Below are 23,075 nucleotides of genomic sequence, written 5' to 3'. Positions count from 1 at the left end.
TATTAGAGGCCATGTGCCATAATGAGAGGTTGGACAAATCTGGGTTGTTTCCTATGTTACAGCTGACGGGAGATCCAATAGACGTTTATAAGATTATGAGAGGTATATAGTAAACAGACAGTATCTTTTTCCCAGGGTTGAAACATCCAATATGAGAGGGGGAATTTCAAAGGAGGTGTGAGGGCAAGTTTCATTCCCACAGAGGGAGTGGTGGGTGTCTGGAATGCACTGCCTGTAGTAATGGTAAAGGCAGATACATTAGAGACTTTTGAGAAACGTTTAGGTAGGCATGTGAATGTGAAAAAAATGACATTGTGCAGGGAGAGGGCATTAGTTGGATTGTCCATTTGATTACTAATTTAATTGGATCAGCAGAACATTGTAGCTGAAGGGCTTGTTCCTGTATTGTATTGTTCTATGTTCTATGTGGAAATAAAATATAAATTATGAATAATTTAAGTTTAAGTTATGTTTGTCCTCATCTTGTACTGTGCAGCTACTAGAAGCTAATAGTCATAGCATTTATACCTTGTGTATGTATACTTATGACAACAATAATCTTGAACTTGAACTGGGATATGGCTGACTCTGTCTCTCTTTCTTTAACTATTGATCCCGATTTTTATTCTTGATGTCTATTTTTATGACATTGAAAGAGACCATTGAGTGACTTTGCTTAGAGATTTATTCCTGGTCAAAACATACAATACAGTGATCACGCAGGGAGGACATTCAGATTCCACACAGACATCATTAGAGTTCAGGATGGAACGCGTGCTGCAGGATATGTGAGGCTAAAAAAACTCTTCGTGCTGTGCTATGATGCTGAGCAATTCCTAGCCCAGCTAGTGTAGAAAATGGATCATGTCCAAATCAGGGGGCACAGCTAAAGAAGCACAGATGGCAAAGCTCAACCGACAGCAAGCAGTAGAGCTCACAAATGAGAGCTCTCCTTATTCTGGTTTCTCCCCTACCCCCTTCCTTTCCAGTCCTGCTGAGAGGCCCCACCCTGAAATGTCGACTGTTCATTCCTCTCCATGAATGCTGCCTAACTTGTGGAGTTTGTCCAACATTTTGTGTGTGTTGCAATTGACAGTTTATCTTTGTTGGAGAAGGAGGGGAGAGGGCGACAGAGGACCAAGGTAGGTGGTGTTAGATGACCAGATGACAGATAGTTGCCTTGCATCCAAAAGCAGCTTATGGAGTTACTCTAAGGTAGAAATGGTTCTACAGGAAAGCGGCAGCATGAATCTAACATATTAAATTTAATGGTGACATCCAAGGGCTGCGTTCAATTCTAAATGCCCCCAGGCAGCTGAATTGCTTCTCACAGTATACTGACATTGACCTGTTCAAACCCATTCATTCTTTTGTCCAAAAAGTGATTGTTCAGACCCCTTTTGTCTGGAACTGTTTCTGATTAATTGTCATTTCATGACAAATCAGTGAAATACCTAAAATGCTGCTTTCTGAACTTTCAGAACACATGTAGTCCTTTGAAACCAACATAAGATCACGTCACTTATTTTAAAACAACTATACTGTAGCTGTGTCTTTCTAATGCACACATTGTTCAGATGCAGCACCTCAAATGGACTCAAGAACAGCCAGTGTCAAACTCACTTCAACCCTAATCATTTAGTTGTTTAGTGCTTTAACTGAGCAAATCCATGCAGCTTAATCTTACTCCGTAATAATTCATATGTCCCAATCAGTAATATACAGTACAGTATTTGTTTTGGCATCCAAATTTATTTAGCTGCACAGGTTGCTCTCCAAGTCTCAAGCCAACCTAATTTGGAAAAGTATTTCAGCTTCCCTGTGTCTAAATCATGGAGCAACAGAACCAAACACCCAAATGGCAATTACTGCATCAGAAGACTGCAGTGTTTTGAGAAGGCACCTTCTCAAGTAAATTAGGGATGGACAATAAATTCTGACCTTGGCAGTAATGCATGAATGTCAAAATCAGAATAAATGAAGAGAATTGCATTTTTATAGTATTTCACAAATGCCAAAATGTTTTACTGCCAATTATTAATTAAACACTATTTCTACTTAATATTGGAAGCACTGCAACCAAATTTCACTTAGCAAGTTTCCAAGAACAGTAATGAAGAGAATGGCCAGATTAATTTTATTAAACATTAAAGATTAACTTTACTTGTCATATGTACATCGAAACATACAAAGAAATGCATCATTTGCATCAATGGTCATGTGCGGTGGGCAGCCCCCGTATGTTGCCACGGTTCTGGCACCAACGTAGCATGTCCACAACTTACTAACCCTTTCTAAACTATATGTCGTTTGGGATCTGGGAGGAAACCAGAGCAGCTGGAGGAAACCCACGTGGTCACAGCCACGTAAACATACCAACTCCTTACTGACAGAGGTGGGAATTGAACCCCATCTGTAAAATGTTACTCTAGCCCCTACGCTACCGTGCTGCCTTTATCTATCTCACTCCTGTACGCCTCCTCATCACCATCAGAAATTCTACCGATAACGGTTGTGTCACCAGCAAATTCATAGATGGCACTTAAGCTGCGCCTAACCACACAGTCATGGATGCAGCGAGAGTCGTTGGCTAATCACGCATCCCTGAGCTGCGCCAATGTTGATTGTCAGTGAGGAGGAGATGTTATTTCTGATCCGCACAGATTGTATCTCTTGGTGAGGAAGCCAAGGATCCAGTTGCAGAGGGAGGTACCAAGGCCCAGGTTTTGGAGCTTGTTGATTCGATCTGAGAGTATGATGGTGTTGAATGCTGAGGGGTAGCTGAGCATCTGTTCTGGGGGTTACAAACAAACTGCTGGAGGAACTCAGCAAGTCAAGCAGCATCTGTGGATGGAAAGGAATTGCTGATATTTCAGATCAGAAATCTGCATCAGGACTGTCAATAGAGAGAGAACATAGCCAGTATCAAGAGAAGGCCAGTGGGTAACTGATAAAGACTGAAGGATAATGAGTGAACAAGTCAGGTAGGGGAGAGAGCATCTGCAGTCTCTTGTGTCTCGAGAGCTGAGAGATAAATGTTGATCATGATACCTTGACAACTTTTTAACTTTTCTGCAAAAATTGTGGGCTTTGCTACATTCAATAGAGGATGCATCATTAAGGACCTTCACCATCTAAGGTACAGAAGCCCAAAGCCACACATTCAACATTTTAGAAACAAGTTCTTCCCCTCTGCCGTTCGATTTCTGAATGGTTCATGAAGCCATGCACTCTTCTCACTCTTCCTTTTCTGCATTATTTACCGTATTTATTTTATTGTAACTTACAGTGATTCATTATGCATGCACCATACTGTGCCACAGAACAAAAAAAATTACAACCAATATCGGTGGCAATAATCCTGATTTTAATTCTGATCCTGAAAGCAAATCATTGGTGTTTAATGCCTTATCCAATAGTCTGCAAATTCAAGTCCAACATTTCAAAACACCAGTGTGGCTGTGAAAATAAAAGAAACTGCAAATGCTGGAAATCTGAAACAAAAACTACTGATAAAACCCATGCTCAAATCCTGAAGTGAAGTAATTAAATCTGTTTCCAATGTTGCCCGATCAACTAAATGCTTTAGCCTTTTTCTGTTTTGTTCTGAAATTAATTGCTGAGGTTCTCCTTGCTGTACACCATTTTAATGCATGTTGTGATGCATCGAAAGGTTGGTAACTGTAAATTCCTTGGCGTTAATCATTTTGGAGGAGCCATTATAATGAAGGCGGGGCTTCACCTCTACTTGTTTAGAAGTTTGCCAGATTCAGCATGTCACCTAAAATGCTGCCAAACTTCTGTAGATGTGTGGTGGAGAGTACCCTGACTGGTTGTACACAGACTGGTATGGGAACGCCAATGCCCAAGAATGGAAAATCCTACAAAGAGTGATGGATACAGCCCAGTCCAACACGGGAAAAGCCCTCCCCACCACTGAGCACATCTACAAGGAGCGTTGTTACAAAAAAGCACATCCATCATCAAGGACCCCCACCACCCAGGTCAAGCTCTCATCTAACCTCTGCCATCGGGGAGAAGGTGCAGGAGCCTTAGGTCCCACACCACCAGGCACAGAAAGAGTTATTACCCTTCAACCATCAGGCTCCTGAACCTCACTCACCTGAACACTGAACTGACTCCACAACCCATGCAATCACTGTCAAGAACTCTTCATCTCATGTCGTTGGTATTATTTATTTATTTATTTGTTTGTTTGTTTGTTTGTTATTAGGAGGGTTTTTTTTTTGCATTTGCACTGCTTGTCTTCTTTTGCACATTGGTTGTTTGTCAGTCTTTGTGTGTCGTTTTTCATTATTCTGTTGTAACTCTTCGTTCTGCTGTGAAATCCTGTAAGACAATGAATCTCCGAGTAGTACATAGTGACATGCAGTATACATATTTTGTTAATAAATTTACTTTGAACTTTGAATTTTGAAAATGCATCCATTTGTTTCCTGCACAGTGCTGAAGCTTCAACAGAATTTTTAAACATTTGAATACTCACAGTTATATAATAAATATTATGTTAATCTATATTATTTTTCAAAGGTAAATTGCTCTGGTTATTTTTATATCCATTCAGGGAGGGTGAAATATACCTCTATTCTATTTATTTGTCTTAGATACTTGAGAGGGTGGGCAAAGGTCTCACACTAAAAATAGTCACAGTCATCTGACTCCATTGGTCGGGACGCAGACAGCACACACAAAGTGCTGGAGGAGCTCAGTGGGTCGGGCAGCATCTATGAAAGTGAATAAACAGTCGACATTTCAGATCAAGAGCCTTCGTCAGGATTGGAAAAGAAGGTGGGGGAGGCACCAGAACAGAAAGGTGGGGGGGTAGGAGAGAAAGGAGGACAAGCTAGAAGGAGATCGTGAAGCCAAGTGAGTGGGAAAGGTAAAGGGCTGGAGAAAGAATCTGATAAGAGAGGAGAGTGGACCATGGGAGGAAGAAGAAGAGTGCTGGGGGAAGACGACAGGCAGTTGAAGAAAAGAGGTAAGAGTAGGGAATAGAAGAAGAGGGAAAGGGGAGGGGAAAATAAAATAAGAGAAAAAAATACCAGAAGGAGAAATCAATTTTCATGCCATCAGGTTGGAGGCTACTTTGATGGAATATGAGGAGAATACAAATGTCACCCCAAGGACTCAATCTTCTAAGGACTAGAATTAGGAGCTGCAGGAAGTTCAATGTTAACACTAGAGTGATCAAGGTTCAGTGATACATAGACAAATGTCTGATCAACTAATCAGTATCCCCGGTGGTGCTCAGTTTTCTATAATCCTACCACCTACCTGCTAATGGACACTGTCCATCAGCTTGTCTGTAACCCACTGCATCCCCTGTTAATAAGTTCCTTTTGTTTATGATGTGGCATGCAGTCATTTTAGAAAAAAAATTAGCTTGGAATATTTATTCGGCAACGTATGTTTTTGCGTTGTGCTCAGCGGATGTCAGGTTGATCAGCAATGGCCTGTAAAGAAGAAGACTCTAAACTTTCTTTGCCACTTATGTTGACATAGAATGCACTTAGTATTGCTTGAGGTGTATCTACAGGAGGAGGCAGATTTTAGTGAGTATGAACTGAGTGAGCCATTGATCTCCTGTGCCTTGTTCCTTAACAAGTTTCAAGTAAGAAAACTGTTGCCCAGTTCCCTTTGGGTGGATTACATCTTCCTGCTCAGACCCTTGCTCCCTCCTCTGCTCCATTGCCCTAAAACTTGCCCTGCTTTGTTTGCAATCATTCCCCAGTCACACTGTATGCCGAGGAGGAGGTGGTTTGTGCAGGCAGCTGGAAGACTGTGACCAGCTGCCACACTGCTCTCTGGAGACTTTTGCAACTTGCAACACTTGTAGAATCATAACAAAAATCCTCTGCGGTTGCTTATTCTTTTACATACAACTGTAGTGGGTTCCTTCTTGCAGTTAAATGTTAGCATACAACGAAAGTCAACAGAAGGCAATTATGAAGAGTTATGCTCTCCTAAGTGGCAGGGCTGGTGACAAATCAGTATTGTGCCTTGATTGACTTTATAATCTGTCTGCTCCGCACACTGCCAGCTGACGTTCACTGTACCCTCATCAATGCAGCATCCTGTGTGATTCTCCCCAGAAAAGTAACACATATATCATTTTGAAGTTCAAAGACCATCTGCAGACCCCAATAAACGATTGCCAGCAATCCCAATTTCCCAGATACATTAGAGGCGTGTAAAAGGCTCTTAGATACACACATGGATTGATCTTAGAACAGGGTAAAAATTCGACACAACATTGTGGGCCAAAGGGCCTTACGGTACCATGATGTTCTACGTTTTATGTTCTCAATGTATTGGTCTAGGAAATGCACCCAAATCAGAATCTAATCCTCGTGATCACACCAAAGGAGGCAAGTGGCAGGAGAGTTAGTTGTGGGTTAGTGGGATTAGAGGTGGGGGTGAGGCTGGGATGGAATGTGGAGGCCAATCAAAGACCAGCAGCGGCCCTGAAGACCAGAAGAACATTCCTGCTCTGCCACTCCACAATGATGTGATGTCAAATAATTACTTCTCAATAGCAATCTAATGTTGCAGAAATGCTGAACAAATTGTAAACACAAAGTACACTGCAAATGCTGTGGTCAAATCAACACGTACAAACAAGCTGGATGAACTCAGCAGGTCGGGCAGCATCCGTTGAGCTGCCCGACCTGCTGAGTTCATCCAGCTTTTGTACGTGTTGCTGAACAAATTGATGCTTCCTGGGTTAGTGAGACAGACCATTAGAGAAACAATTTTAAGTCAAGATGCTAATACAGATTCTACAGAATATTTTACCGCCCAATATGTGAGCTGTTGAATCACTACTTACACTCAGAGTAATAGCAGTGATAATCAATTAATGTTCAATTAAACTGCACTAATCCAAGAAACTGTATGACTGATGGATTGTCTGTCATTGAGAAATGGATTAGATTTGAGAACTTTGACTTCCAGGAATCAAATATTAACAACTTTTTAAAAATTTTATAGGTTTGATTTTTTGACTGCACAAGGAGGGACCTTTGGCCAAAATGCTAGGTTTTCTGGGCTTAGACCACCCAAACTTTCCTATATATTATTCTGAAAGTTTAAACAGTGCATTATTGTGCTGGAATGTGACCGCTTGTCCTTGGTTGTTTAACATATGCTAGTCATTCCTGTTTAATGTTATACTAAATCATCAGATTGTGCAATGTCCAAAAGAGCCTCTAAAATCTGATTAATATTTAACAGCAGAGTTGCATCACTCTTGACCCTATGTACGCCAGGATTTTGTTTATTTGGATAACTTCAGGCCAGAGCACTGTGCAGGTCGGCATCTGTTTGTGATCTGGTCATGTGGTAGCTATTGACTGATATGTTAGTCATGTCTTCTGCAAACTAAACTGTAATAAGAACAGAGGGGATTTGAACAGATGTGACATGTGACACTGAATGAAGGAGTCTCACCAGGAATGCATTGGAAGAGTCAAGACTAGAAGTTTCAAGATCATGGATGAGAGTTTTTGCAGGGTGGCATTAAATGTGTTGGCAGACGTTTGTAGCCAGAAGATCAAACAGACTAATAAGGGTACAAGCAGTCTAGTGCAGTCTCTTACGGCTAAGATGGGGAGATAAAACTAATAAATATAGTTGATGGAGTTTGGTGGGTTTGGAGATAACAACATTCATCTTTAGAGCAGAAATTTTCTCCAGCATCAAGGGTTACACATGCAATGGTCATTTTATTACGTATATCTGTACTCCTGCTTGTTTATGCAAATATCTAATCAATCAATCATGTCACAGAAACTCAAAGCTTAAAAGCATGAAAACCTGAGAACATAAGACACAGGAGCAGAATTAGGCCATTCGGTCCATCAAGCCTGCTCTGCCATTCCATCACGGCTGATACCAGATCCCACTCAACCCCATACACCTGCCTTCTCGCCATTTCCTGTGATGCCCAGACCGATCAGGAAACAATCAACTCCTTCCTTAAATATACGCACAGACTTGGCCTCCACTGCAGTCTGTGGTAGAGCATTCCACAGATTTACTACTCTCTGACTAAAAAAATTCCTCCTTACCTCTGTTCTAAAGGGTCGCCCCTAGTTCTGGATGCCCCCACCATAGGAAACATCCTCTCCACATCCACGTCTGTCCTTTCAAAGTTCAGTAGGCATCAGTGAGATCCTCACGCATTCCTCTAAATTCCAGTGAGTACAAGTGCAAAGCTCCCAAACACTCCTCATATGTTAACCTCTCCATTCCCAGAATTATCCTTGTGAACCTCCTCTGGACTCTCTCTAATGACAACACATCCTTTCTGAGACATGGGGCCCAAAACTGTTGACAATACTCCAAGTGCAACCTGACTAGTGCCTTATAAAGTCTCAGCATTATCTACTCGCTTTTACATTCTATTTCCCTTGAAATAAATGCCAACATTAGATTTGTCTTCTTTACCACAGACTTAACCTGTAAATTAGCATTCTGAGAGTCTGGCATAAAGACTCCTAAGTCACTCTGCACCTCTGATGTTTGAACCTTCCCCCCATTCAGATAATAGCCAGCACTATTGTTGCTTTTACCAAAATGTATTATCATACATTTCCCAAAGCTGTATTCCATCTGCCACTTTTTTGCCCATTCTTCCAATTTGTTTAAGTCCTGCTACAATCATATTGCTTTGTCAGTACTACCTATCCCTCCACTTATCTTCGTATCTTCACAAACTTTGCCACAAGGCCATCAATTCCATTACCTAAATCATTGGCAAACAATGTAAAAAGCAGCGGTCCCAATACCGACCCCTGAGAAACACCGCTAGTCACCAGCAGCCAACCAGAAAAAGTCCTCTTTATTCCCATTCACTGCCTCCTGCCTGTCAGCCATTCCTCTATCCATGCTAGTATCTCTCCTGTAATGCCATAGCATTTTATCTTGGTAAGCAGCCTTATGTGTGGCTTCCTATCAAACACCTTCTGAAAATCCAAATGACATCCACTGCCTCTCCTTTGTCCACCCTGCTTGTTACTTCCTCAAAGAACTCTAACAGATTTGTCAGGCAAGACTGGCCTTTACAGAAACCATGCTGACTTTGACTTATTTTATCATTAATCTCCAAAATACCTCGAAACCTCATCCCTAATAATAGACTCCAACACTTTCCCAACCACTGAGGTTAGACCAACTAGCCTATAATTTCCTCTTTTTTTTTGCCTTCCTCCCTTCTTAAACTGTGGAGTGACATTTGCAAGCTTCCAGTCCTCTGGGACCATGCCAGAATCAAGCAACTCTTGATAGATCATGACCAATGGATCCATTATCTCTTCAGCAACCTCTCTCAGGATTCTGGGATGCAGTCCATCTGGCCCAGGTGACTTATCTACCTTAAGACCTTTCAGTTTGCCTAGCACCTTTTCATTTGTAATAGCAATGGCACTCACTCCTGCTCCCTGACAGTCACTGGATTTTTTTTGTTCTTCACATCATTGTCTGTAAACTCTAGAGACTGTTGTGCATGAAAGACCCAGGAGATCAGCAGTTTCTGATCCTATCTGGCACCAACAACCATTCCACGGTCAAAGTCACTTAGATCACATTTCTTCCCCATTCTGATGTTTGGTCTGAACAACAACTGAATCTTTTGACCTTCTTAAAGAGTGGAGTTCTTAAATATGGTCAAGAGGTTTAGTAGTTGTACAGACCAAACACCAGAATGGGGAAGAAATGTGATCTAAGTGACTTTGACCGTGGAATGATTGTTGGTGCCGGATGGGACGGTTTGACTGTCTCAGAAACTTTTCTGTGGGCAAAAACCACCCTGTTAATGAGAGAAGCCAGATTGGTTCAATCTGACAGGAAGGTGACAGTAACTCAGATAACCATGCGTTACAATAGTGGTGCACAGAAGAGCATCTTTGATTGCACAACACAATGAACCTTGAAGTGGAAGGCTACAGCCACAGAAGATCATAATCGTACACTCATTGTCCACCTTGTTAGGTACAGGAGATATGAGTGTACGCTGAGCAAGCAAAACAATAATCTAGGGAGTGGAGGGGTGAAAACCAACATATTTTGGAAAATAAGAGTGTGTCTAGCAGATGCACAAAGGGCACTACAGATAACAGTGAGATGACCTTTCTAGATGGATCTCCAAGGAAATTACAGTGTCACAGAACCATTACAAGTGCACAGGTATACAAATATTAAGAGAAGTAGAATTTTTTTTTAAGTTCCCTTAAAAATAAAATGTACAAGATTTACAAGTCAAAGATTACAATATGTACAAGATTTCCATGTTCACACTAATAAGAAGGTAGTGCAAGAATAACTGTAATACTGTAATTACTGTAATATTATACATTAATGGGTGCACCTTCACATCCTCCACTGAAGAAGTGATGTTAGTAATGCACAGTGTTGCACAGGGTATCTGTGAAGGCAGGGTGTGGTAAAGAGAGCTAAACAGAGGTTAATAATAGTCAAACTGGAAGGGGTCATCAATTCCCTGGCTATAGGTTGACTCATGGCCAAGGGTAAGTGTTGTGTCTGCGCACAACTACATATCGATTAAGTAAAAGCAAGGATGCTGGAGATGGCTTTAACCTGTGTATTCACATTGCAGCGAGAGGGAGAGGGAGAACGATGTGCATGTGTAGACAACAAATCAAAGGAAATCTGGGGTGTGGGGGGGGGGTCATTGCTCCTAAAGAAATAGATCCATTAATTACACCTCCAACCCCTTCAGATTAATGCAACATAAAACTGTATATGTACAAAACATTCAATTTCCCTTTCATAGACCCATATTCCCAATAAACATGCTTCTCACAATAACAACCCGTAACTAACTTCACAGTTCTGAAGGCTGTCTTTTGGGTGGCACTCTGTTTCTTTCAGGATGGCGCATCTGGACCTGTGGAGTGGTGTCAGGTTTGGCAGGTGTTTTGTCAATGATAACGTATTTGTTGCGCCTCTGGGCCTGCTGAGTGTCATCATGTCTGGTAGGTATTTCGTTTGTTACGTCCGTGGCCCCCTCCTTTTTGAGAATCGCAAGATCACTATTAAGTCAGTTCAGGAGACCCAGGAAATGAGAGAAAGACATGCAGAATCCACAAAGAGTTTGGAATGTGTCCTGGCCTCCGAAAGGCGGAACCATGGATAACGGCTATTGTCTCTTGGAGACGGGATTGTGTATTGAATCCTGTACGTTGCATCGAAGCCCCCAGGCAATGAACCAAGGGGGGGTTGGTGGAGGGATTGCATCATCCCAACCTGATTGACATCTGAGACCCTGTGAGTCAGGATAAAAGAGGGTCTGTGGGCACAGCCCCTTCAGACGCACCAGAAGAAATGCTAGAACTCCTGTAACAGCGTAACAGTGAAAGCCAGTGGAACCAGCCCACGTGCGTCCTTTTCCATTTGCCTCAGAATTGGTGGGTCTTGCCACGGAAGCACGGCTTTAGCTAACCTCGAAGGGGAAATCAGTCCCCCAACGACTCTCGAAGGATTGACATCATAAAAGGAATGGGCAAGTTAAACCTCCGTCTTTCTCTCCAACCAAAAAGGCTGCAGCCTACAGCTTGACTGAACTAAAGTGACTTTTATATTTCCATCAGACAATACATTATCCCCTAGACAACGATAGAGCTATTTCTTATTGATTATTATTATACCCGCATTTTTAGATTTAGTATTGACGACATATATTATCTGTATGTTTGCATTGATATTATTTTTGTGTATTTTATCAATAAATACTGTTAGAAATAGTACCATCAGACTTCAACGGACCTCTCTATCTTTGCTGGTAAGTGACCCAGTTACGGGGTACGTAACACATTTAAGACAACGTTCTCGGTTTCCGGTGTCATGTTGGTGTCAGTGACATGATCATCACTGAGAGGTAAGTTCAGAGACTGTAATGAGTCCATCATGTTGGATGCAATCAACCAAGGTATGTTTTTGGGTTGAGTATCCAGTATCTGGTCCGCATGACATCTTCATGTCTGATCTCCAACATCCACTGTGTACATCAGTTGTCCAATTCTTGTCGCTATCCTCCTGGGTCCACCTGTCTTGTCGGTAATCTCGCGCTAGGACTTCCTGTCTAATCTCAGATCTCCTTGTTGCTTCACTTGGCAACTGGCTGAATCGTTTATTCTGCACTTCCCTCCATAGATCTGGTTTCAGGAGGTCTATGTGAGATCTCAGATTCATGCTCATGAGCAGCATTGCAGGTGTTTGATTTGTTGTTGCATGAAGAGGGTTCTGATGCACAGGAAGGAAGTTGTCCACCTTGTGCTGTAGAGAAATGTACTCCTTGTCCATTGCTTTAATGGACTTCTTGAGGGTTTGGATAAACCTTTCAGCTAACCATTCGTTGCTGGGTGGTGAGGAGCTGACTTGGAATGTCACGTGCTATTTTCCTTCATGAACAGTTGGAATTCTTCCGACATGTATTGTGAACTGTTGTCACTCACTATTTGTTCTGGTAAGCCGTTTCTGGCAAAGATAGTCCTCAGAGTGGAGACAGTCTTTGCTGAGGTGGTTGACTTCACTGGTATAACCTCCGGCCGCTTTGAATGTGCATCCGCAGCAAAAGGAAACATAGAGTTGATGAAGCATGCAGCAAAGTCAATATGTACTCTTTGCCATGGTGACGACAGCCATTCCCATGGGTGTAACTGTCCCTGTGGGGGTGCATTTTGAACTTTTTGGCATCCCAAACAGCTTTTGGCCACGTTTTCAATCTATTTATCTATTTCCTTCTCAAACACCTTCTCATTAGCATTAAGCAGCTGTGCCAGTCTCTGGTTAGTGCTACCATTTGGTCTGCCATTGCTTTTTGATGCCATACCAAGAGCTTTGACTGAGTGCCAGTCAAGTTGGATTTTTCTCAACCTTTCACGTTTGAAAAGTGCTGGCCCTCCACTTTTCAACACATAAAGATCTAACTGTTGTGTTTGGCCTCCGTATGTCACATCTACATTCAGCTTGCCTTTGGGAGACACCTTTTCACCTGCTGAGGTCTTCTCTAAGGTACTTCTTCTGAGGTACCTTGGAAAATGTAGTGTAGGCCTCCGTTATTCTCCATAGACCATGGATTTGTGCCTTGGAAAGTTTCCAGGGTGCAAGCCTAGGCAAGGTTTTTTTTTATGGAAAACTAGCAGTCTCCCCTCTCCATGCACCGATGTTGTCCAAGAGAAGGGCATTAGGACTCATACAGTTTGGCACTGGTGTTGTCGCAGAGCAATGTGTGGTTAAGGACACATTGCCTTGCTCAAGGACACACATGCAGCCTCATCCAAGGCTCGAACTAGCGACCTTCAGATAACTAGACGAACACCTTACCCACTTGGCCACACGCCAGCTAGTTGGAAAATACTCTGTTTTAGTCAGCCTCTGGAACTATGGACAAAACTGACCCTGTATCCAGCTCCATTTTCAGTTTTACACCAGACACATCTATTGTGATCCAAAGATTTTGTGATCTACTTCAGTTATACTATGCAGTTCTAGGTATGACAGTTCATCTTTGTCAGACTCTATGTTGTCTGGATCTGTTTTACATTCAGTAACTTTATGCATTTGTTTAGCTTTGTGTTGGCGACTTTTCACTCAGTTGTGCTTTTTGTCTGCCTTGTACACCCTCTCTATGTGACCTTGTCTGTGACACTCTCTGCAGATTTTTTCCTTGAACCAACAGTCATTTGCATCATGGGAGGATTTGCCACATCAATAACATTTTTGGCTTTTTGCACCATAAAGGGACATTTTGTGCATTTCACATTCTAACCTACTCTTCTGTAGTTCTGATACATCCTTTGCTGCTCTCTCTAACGATATTGCAATGGTCAATGCCCATTCTAAGGTTAGGTTTCTTTCAGATAACAGCCTCTTTTGAGAGCATTGACTATGCATGGCACATAAAAGCCTGGCTTTTAATGCATCAGAAAGCTCATCTCTAAAGTCCCAGTACTGGGAAAGTTTGCACCGTTCTGCAATGTATCAGAAAGGCTTTCATCTTTTGATTGGTTCCTTTTGTAAAATCTAAATCTCTCAGCTATTACCAACAGTTTAGAGCTCAAGTAATGTGGTAAAATTGTAACAATTTCATTGACCGTCTTGCTTGCTGGCTTTTCAGAGGTTAATAGGTTGCATACGAGACTGTACATTCTTGGGCCCATTAAGCTAAGAAGTATTGGGGCTTTCTTTTGCTCCTCCACGTAGTTCACATTATAATACAGTTCAACCCTTTCAATATATGCCTTCATTAGCACAATCAAATTCAACAACTTTCCCAACTGAAGCCCTCTCCACTTTATTTTCACTGTAAATTTCACTGTAAGTTCACAGTAACTGAACATAGTACAATGTTACTATGCATTGTACTCATGTGTTTGTTAGCACCTGTGGCAACCTTCTCGTGCCATTTAACTCTTGCTGTTTGTCCCATAACTATCGGTGCAGTTGGTGATACTTGCTGACATTCAGGTTCATGATCGTCGCCAATTTGTTGTGTCTGTGCACATCTGCATATTGATAAAATAAAAGCACGCACATGGGAGATTGCTTTAACTGGTGTATTGACATTGCTGTGTGAGAGAGAGAGAGAGAACAATGCATGGTCATAGACAACAGTGCATACATGGACAACAGATCAATACGTAGTGCTAAGTGGGGGGAGATCATTGTTCTAAAAGAAATAGATCCATACATTACAGTATGAATGACCTCATATCGTGCTCTTTGGAGCAGCACATTTGTCTTAATCTATTACGGAAAATGCTCCTCTGTTCAACAAAGGTGGCATGCAAAGGGTGAGAAACATTGTCCAGAATTGCCAGGATTTTCTGGAGGGTCCTTTGTTCTACCACAGCCTCCAGTGTATCCAGTTTTTCTCCTATAACAGAGCAAGCCTTTCTAACCAGTTTATTGAGCCTGTTGCCATCACCTGTGTTGATGCCATTGTCCCAGCACACCACCGCATAGAAGATTGTGGTGGCCACAACAGAATGGTGAACATGTGAAGGAAAGGCCTGCATACTCCAAAGGACCTCAGTCTCCTCAGGAAGTAGAGGCGACTCTGGCCCTTCTTGTGCACAGCCTCTGTGTTGGTGCTCCACTCAAGTCTGTCATCCAGGTGCACCTCCAGGTACTTGTAGGTCCAACAGGGAGCAATGCAAGCTTGGTCTTCCTAAAGTCATTCACCATCTCCTTTGTCTTACTGATGTTGAGCTGGAGATGATTCAGCTTGCATCATTTGACGAAGTCCTCCACCAGGGCCCTGTATTCATCCTCCTGTCCTCCCTTTATAACTCAACTTTTGCTGAGTCATCAGAGAGTTTCTGCAGATGACTTGACTCAGTGTTGTATCTAAAGTCTGAGGTATACAGGGTCAACAGGAAGGGGGCCGATACAGTCCCCTGTGGGGCCCAGTGCTGCTTATAGCAATGTGTGACACGCAACTCTGAAGCTGCACAAACTGTGTCTGCCAGTCAGGTTGTCCATTACCCAGGACACAATGGAAGTGTCAACCCGTATTGAACAGAGCTTTTCCCCCCGCAATGAGGGCTGGTTGGTATTTAAATCAAAAACCATGATCCTCACAGTGCTGCCCTGCTTATCGAAAAGGGAGTAGCCTCTGTTCAGCAGGCAGATGACAGCATCGTCAACTCTAATGTCTCCTGGTAGGCAAACTGCAGGGAATTGAGGGCTGATCGAACCAGGGGTTGGAGGTGAGCCAGGACCAGCCTCTCTAGGGTCTTCATGATGTGTGAGGTCAGGAACACTGGATGGTAGTCATGTAAGACTTTCAGTTAGCCCTTCTTGGATTCTGGGACCACACATGATGTTTTCCACACAGTCGGGACTCTTTCCAGTCTGAGACTCAGATTGAAAATGGGCTGGAGAACTCCACGCAGCTGCTCAGCACACTCCTTCAGGACCCTGGGGTTCACAGCATCCAGTCCCAACGCTTTGCCGTGTCTGAGTTTCCCCAGAGACCTCCTCACCTGCTCAGCAGTGAGGGTGAGTCCATGATGACTGGGGAGTTGGTGGGAGCTGGGGGAGGTGAAGATCCGGACGATAGCAGTTGGCATCTGGAGAAGTGGATGGCTCGGTGATTCCCTGGCTGCGAATGGAGAACTAAGAATGGAACTGGGTGAGTGCAATCATATCCAGTAAGGCGATGGAGGAGAATGAAGTATTCAAGTCAAAGATCAGGAAGAATGAGGGCAAATGAATTACTTTGTCAGAATGCTATAGGATATCATTAGAGACTTTGCTAACAACTATTAGTACTGTGACTGAAGGGATCCAGGCAAAATCAGAGAGCTGTACAACATGCCTTTTCAGCTCATCATATCTCCGCTGACCAGAGAAAGGTGGGTGTGAATTTGTTTGAGGACTTCAAAGCAGAAGCCCAAGAACACCATTTTGTTAAAGATAATACATCATGAAGATACACATTTTAATTCCACGTCCCATTCCCATTCTGATATGTCTATCCATGGCCTCCTCTACTGTCAAGATGAAGCTACACTCAGGTTGGAGGAACAACACCTTATATACCGTCTGGGTAGCCTCCAACCTGATGGCATGAACATTGACTTCTCTAACTTCCGTTAATGCCCCTCCTCCCCTTCTTACCCATCCCTGATATATTTAGTTTTTTACCCCCCTCCCCTTTTTTTCTCTCTCTCTCTGCCCATCACTCTGCCTGTTCTCCATCTCCCTCTGGTGCTCCCCTCCCCCTTTCTTTCTCCCTAGGCCTCCCGTCCCATGGTCCTTTCCCTTCTCCAGCTCTGTATCCCTTTTGCTAATCACCTTTCTGACTCTCAGCTCCAACCCACCCCCTCCGGTCTTCTCCTATCATTTTGTATTTTCCCCTCCCCCTCCTACTTTCAAATCTCTTACTATCTTTCCTTTCAGTTAGTCCTGACGAAGGGTCTCGGCCCAAAACGTCAACAGTGCTTCTTCCTATAGATGCTGCCTGGCCTGCTGTGCTCCACCAGCATTTTGTGTGTGTTGCTTGAATTTCCAGCATCTGCAGATTTCCTCGTGTTTACATTATGAAGATTCCGCTTTCTGTTCTGCTGGGAACAAAGCTAGCAATATTGCTATTCAGAAGAGAGCAGGGTGTCCCCCATGTTCCAGCTCAATGTATTTCCTTTGATCAGCACCAAAAAGAATGTGCGATTTTTATGTCCAAATTGTGGGATCCCACTTGTGATTATTGATCACTACATTTGCTTACCTTAACTGGTCATTAATGGTGAAGCACTTTGTTGCATCCAAAGCACATTTAAGTGATATACATGAAAGTAAGTGAATAGCTTTGAAGATCAGTATACCAAATGGTACGACTCGATACGTTTCAGCTTACTTCAGAAAAGGATATAACGTTGATAGTTTGACCTCTATTACTTGCTTATGCAAGCAGCAACACAAGAGAGCCTACAGAGACTGCAACAAGATATGATATGATTGTGAGCTTTTGCTCTCAATGAAGTATCGATTTTGAAATAGCTGCAGCTGTAAAATACCACTTAAACTACGATATCTGGCACTCCTGGGACTTTTGTGGTGCTAGACTAGCAGATTTTCCAGACTATTGGATAAGAAACCAAACACACTATTAGCTCACATTTTTTAAAGATGTTATACTGTAATATAATTTTTTTATCAGTAAAATCAGTGAGTTCAAAAGGAACAGGACTCCAAGCACTCCAGTCCCTGGGTCCAGTCACAGGCGTACCAACACACTGATATTAGCATTCAGTATTCCATACTGCTACATCTTGCAGCTTCAAAGTATTAAACTGAACCAAAGGAAAACAAGAAGGCCAGGAGATGTGAGTCTTAAGTTTGTTCTTTAAACGAGGCATGTACTTATCAAGTGGTAGCGTGATGACGTATTCAATTCATGTACGTATGCATTTTGCCCATAATGAATGACTTAAATGAACAAGAATGTGTAATCAATCAATATATAGATATACAAGATTACTCAAATGTTACTGAAATATTAAATACACGACACGAACCATGCATCCAGCCCACAGTCTGGACAATGGCTGGGTGCGTGATTTCGGGAAAGAAATACAACGCTTTCTTTACACCTGTGGAGTCATCCAGTCTATGCATTCATATTGCTGTAAAGACTATACCTTTGTAGTGCTGCAAAAATTCTATTTGCAAAGCACCAATGCATATATGTCAAACTCAAGGCTCGCGGTGGAATTATCTTTGGCCCGCGAGATAATATCTAATTACTATTAAAGCTGGCTCCAGTAATCGAAGCGCCTATGGCGTATGATATGGCTAATGCTGAGTTTATTCAGGTACCAGGTTTTCAGGGTTTTTAGTGTTTATTCGGCAGTCTTGCTCGGCAGTCTTCTTCATAAGAAACGGAATTTGTAAAGTGAAACACTTTGTAGTTATAGCAGAGACTGAGACACATGAGAGCAGGCTGAAAAAACGGAGGCAACGAAAGCTGCGTTCGCACGCGTCTGACTGATCCAGCCCGCATGAAGCTGCATTTTGCTCAATCCGGCCCGTGACCTAAAATGAGTTTGACACCCCTGTGCTGGAGGAATGCAGTGGGCCTCGCAGCATCAGAGAAGGGAAGGGAATGTTGGCGTTTCAGGTTGAAACCCTGCGTCAGGGTCCTGAATGGTTTAGATCCTGACAGTCGATAATTCTTTTATTTCCACCCCCCCCCCCCCCCCACCACAGATGCTTCTCAGTCTGTTTGTCTGTTGGCCAGACTCCAGTGGTTGCTGTCCCCTGAGTCACCAATATCAGTCATGTGGCCTTTTTAGTCATCTGTCCCTCAAGTACTCGCAGAGCTGTGATACAGGTCCCAGTGCCTCAGTCTCCACTGGCAGCAAGACTTTAGTCTGTAGTCCTTCACCACAAAGCCCTTCTGTTGACTACCCAAGCTCCAGTGCATTCCTTAGCACATATTTCTGTAGCCTGGAATGTGCCCGGTGCTGGATTTTATTTTGAGTAGTAGGCAGTCGATTCCAGGGAATCATGAGTTTGTGCCTCTGGTGGACTTTGTCCTCTCCAAGGCGCAAGCCTGGGTGGGAAGATTTGAAGAACCGGATGTTACCCATGCAGCGGGTTCCCCCTCTCCACGTCACTGATGTTGTCCAAAGGAAGGGCAAGTGCCAATACAGCTTGGCACCAGTGTTGTCGCAGAGACTGCCAGAGTGAAGTTATAAACAACATCAAACTGCCTTGGGGACCCCAGCTCCGGATTTCTTCCTCGGGGTTTACTCCCGAAGCCTCTCCCATGGGTGGGTATGGCTGCAAGGAAGCCAAGGTTTAAAACCAGATTTTTCCTTCTCCTTATTTTGAAACAATATGTTGTTCAGGCCAAGTGTATGCTTTTTAAAAAATTATCTGTGAGTGTTCAGCCTGGAGACCAGGAGTAACATAACAAATGAGCTCTCAGCACAATAATGCTAGGTGGGGTACCAGTGTGATAATAAATCTCCCACAGATTTCTGAATTTCACTGTTATTTGTGTTGTCTAAAATAGAGATGAATACATCTGATTTCTGCTGATAGACACTAAGTAATTAGAGCAAAACCAAATGTTTGAAAGAAAGGTGCCATAGCTGAGTGAAGGAAAGTGTTAGAATGTATTGGAAGATTAATTGACAATGAACCTCACTGCCAAGTGTCAATTTTGCAGACTTGGTGGGAATTACACAGAAAACCCAGCTATTTCCAAAACCATTTGTCATTGGCAAGCTTCAGCCAAAATGATGCCTACAGGGCAGAGATACCTATCGTGAAAACTCTCAGCCTATACATACTTCGCAATATTAAAAGTACCTCAAAACTGAAGAGAAATTTAATTGATATTTGGCAACTACAGTACTGTGCAAAAGTTTTGGGCACGTAAAAAAAAATTCTGTAAAGTGAAGATGCTTTCAAAAATAATGAAATGGAAAGTTTGCAAATATTTTTGAAAACTTAAAGAGCATAAACAGTAAAAAAGCAAAATCAAATCAAAATTTGATGTGACCATCCTTTGCCTTTAAAACTGCATTAATTCTCTTAGGTACACTGTTGTGTAGCTTTGTAAGAAAATCAGCTGGTAGGTTGTTGATCTCAGAGAACTTGCCACAGTTCTTCTGCAGACTTCGGCTGTCTCGCTTGCTTCTTTCTCTCCAGGTCATCCCAGACAGCCTCAAGTTTAGGGCTCTGTGGAGGCCATACCATCTGAAACCATATCAAAAACCAAGGCTGCATAAGATGTTTGCACAGTACTGTATCTAAATATAGCTGTTTAACTGTTAGCATGTTCATGGTGATCTCATTTGAAGATATATATATATATATATATGGATCTTGAAACTAATGTGCATAGGTATATATAATGTTGAAAAAGCCAATTAAGATTCTGCTATTTGCTGCCTGCAAAAATTCTTTGAAGTAACACCAGACAACAAACTTTTTGCAAAGTGCTGCTTCCTCAGAATTTTTTTTTTGGATACCATTGACCACTTGAAACTGAGCACAAATTTCAGACTACTTGTATATAAAGGAATTTGGAGAAACTAGAAATAAACTTTAATTGAATATCATGCACTTAATTGCGTAACAGTGCCGACAATTTGCAATAGTTCAACTAAACTAAAAATATTTTATTGATGATTTTGCTTTGTACTCAGTGTCTGAGGCTTCTCACTTAAGTGTCCAACAATAATCAGCCAGCATTGATGGATTCCAGTTGCCCTGATAGCGTTTCTCTGTGACCGCAATGTCCTGGTGAAACTTTTCACCATGCTCGTCACTGACAGCGTCAAGATTTGCTGGGAAGAAGTCTAAATGGGAATGCAACAAACATGAGGAGCCCAAGCTTTGTCCTTATTACTAATTTTACACCCAAATTACAGCTCATAGGCTTTTTTAATAAGAGGAATCATGCTTTTTCTTTGAAATTTAAATATACATTCACCACAAATATAACAAGAAGTACCATGGCTGTGGCAACGTTGGCAAGGTACTTTGCGATCCCAAATACTCCTGAATATACAATTTTTTTAATAATGAGTACACGCAATATGCTATGTGCATAGGGCATGCACATCAACGTGATCCAAACCGATATACATGTAAACACAATACACAGAACGATGTGTGCGTGATGCTTTTATAGCCTTTCTACAACCTGTCCTGCCATGCAGCATCCGCCCTGCCCGAGCACGTCCAGGCATGCTTGGACAAGATAGAAAACTTTTCAGCTTACATTGTGGGCAACAGTTTAATTGACTTGAATAATGATTGGAATAAGGAATATAGGCAATTACAAAAAAAAACGGTGTGTGACAGGGAAATTTCATGGTGATTTTCATGATCAGCAGCCCAAAATCCATGATATATACACAAAAGTATTCAGGAAGCAAAATCTTTGTTGTTCAGTGATTGTCTGCTCAGTCACCCGACTGACATCATAGCCATCAGACGCCAGGATTCCTTTGAACTGCCCCTTGATAGCAACAGCTGCTGGAAAAGCAGAGATCATGAACCCTTTTTGAAGAGATTCTCCAAAGTTAATGATGATCCTATTGCGTGTTGCTTGTTTGAAAATTCAAGGCCTTTATCTGCCATCTTTTCTCATAATAGGAGTTTTCTTTCCTATTTAATTGCACCCATATCTATTCCATGAAAGAAAGTTGTAAAACGTGTCAATAAAAACACAAAATGCTGGCAGAACTCAGCAGGCCAGACAGCATCTTGGAAGGACATTGGAAAATGTGTCTGTTTTTGATTAGTTTAATAATTCTCTTGTTTCTGAATTTTTAAACAATTCATGTGAATGGATTCAGACAAGCTCTTCAGTGTGTATGACGTACATTGGAATAAACAACATCAGCCAATTCATGACTATATCTTTCTTCTTTCTTTCCTTCACTATGGTACTACCACCAAGGGTCATCATGGTGGCACAGCTAGTAGAGTTGCTGTCTCATAGTGCCAAAGACCAGGGTTCAGTCCCGATCCCGGGTGTTGTGTACCGTTTGCACATTCCCGCTGTGGTTACACAGGTTTCTTCTCGGTGTTCCAGTTGCCTCCGACATCCCAAAGTCATGCAGGTTCATAGGTTAATTGGCCACTGTAGATTGCACCTAGAGCGTAAATTAATGATAGTTTCTCCAGAATGAGAGTATGGGGAGAAGAAAAAAATGTAGGACTAATGTAAGATATATGTAATCCCTTGAACAGAAATGTCTACAAAAAGTGGTAGATACGGCCCAGTCGATCACAGAAAAAGTCCTCCCCACCATGAGCACATCTAAATGCAGCATCCACCATCTGGGCTATACTCTCCTCTTGATGCTGCCATCAGATAGCAGATACAGAAACCCCAGGTACCACACCACCAGGTTCAGGAACAGTTATTGCCCTTCAACCATCAGACCCCTGAACCAGCATGGATAACCCCACTCACCCCAACACTGAACTGATTACTGAACACAACCTATGTATTCACGCATAAGGTCTCTACAACTCCCGTTCTCAGTATTATTTACTCACTCACATATTCATTATTACTTATTTTTGTATTTGCACAGTTTATCTTAAGTTGTACATTGTTTGCTTGTCAGCCATTTTGTGTAACTTTTCATTGATTCTATTGTACTTCTTTGTTCTACTGTGAATGCCTCTAAGAAAATGAATCATATATTTATATATGGTGACATATACATACTTCGATAATAAATTTACTTTGAGCTTTGAATTTTGCTATGTAAATAAGTGGTTAGAGGTTGTGGTCTGCAAGGCCTGCCTGTGCTGAATCACTCTGATCCCCTTTCTCATATATGACCCCATAGATGGTGTTACCAAAGGCACGCGACAGCTTACTAGTAGCTCAAAAGCAAAAGAATTCAATTAAAAACATTATTAATAACACTTATTGAAGTAAGTTAGGGTAAACTATCACCACAAACAATGAAGAGGCCAGTGAGGGCAAAACAAACTCAAGAGGTGTGCCCTGCTGCTGTGCTGCAAATTTGACGCACTTGGAATGGGGCCAC

At 42.2% G+C, this 23,075-nt stretch overlaps 1 long non-coding RNA gene across 2 annotated transcripts in view; it reads right to left on the bottom strand.

The window, feature by feature from the left end:
* Positions 1-4,225: 4,225 nt before the first annotated feature.
* The window catches only part of LOC140726954 (uncharacterized), a 75,256-nt gene continuing 56,406 nt past the window's right edge, over positions 4,226-23,075 (bottom strand). For both annotated transcript variants that reach the window (XR_012098768.1, XR_012098769.1), the window contains one exon: positions 4,226-4,350. This is a non-coding gene — a long non-coding RNA (uncharacterized lncRNA). The remainder of the gene's footprint in view (positions 4,351-23,075) is intronic.

This window comes from Hemitrygon akajei, chromosome 4 (assembly GCF_048418815.1).
Source record: "Hemitrygon akajei chromosome 4, sHemAka1.3, whole genome shotgun sequence".
Classification (NCBI taxonomy): Eukaryota; Metazoa; Chordata; class Chondrichthyes; order Myliobatiformes; family Dasyatidae; genus Hemitrygon; species Hemitrygon akajei.
This window is presented reverse-complemented; position numbering and strand designations above follow the sequence as displayed.